Here is a 505-nt window from a genome sequence, read left to right as displayed (position 1 = left end):
CCAGCAGGTGAAACTCCTCCGGTGGCTGTGATGGGTTTGAACTGAACCCAGCTCCCCGGGAGGGAATCCCTTTCGCAAAAAGCAGATTTACCCACGAGATGCGTTGTCCTCGTCCGCTCTGCTGCGGCGCGGGGCTGCCGGTGGGTTTTGCCGTGGGCTGTTGGAGCAGCCTCGCCGCTCGTCCTTCCTGCGGATCCCCTCGGAGCGGCCGGACCGTCTCCCTGCTGCGTGAGCCGTGCTGTCCAAGGGGCAGATCCGTGTCCCCCTGTGCCCCGTGGCCTTGGCTTAATCTGGGGAAGAGCCGAGTGCGGGGCTGGCTCTGCGTGGGGCTATGGGCTGTTGGATTTACCCCTTGCAGCCTCAGAGATAAAGATTTCTCTTTCTTTTTTTCTTCTTTTCCTGGTTGATGTTGGGAGGAGAAGCGCCCGAGGACAGCGTACCCCCATTCCACCTCCCAGACCCCCCCGAACCCTCCCGGCGGATCTGCTCCCCCCGGACAGACATG

Source organism: Pterocles gutturalis, unplaced genomic scaffold (genome assembly GCF_000699245.1).
Source record: "Pterocles gutturalis isolate BGI_N339 unplaced genomic scaffold, ASM69924v1 scaffold17157, whole genome shotgun sequence".
In the NCBI taxonomy this organism is placed as follows: Eukaryota; Metazoa; Chordata; class Aves; order Pterocliformes; family Pteroclidae; genus Pterocles; species Pterocles gutturalis.
This window is presented reverse-complemented; position numbering follows the sequence as displayed.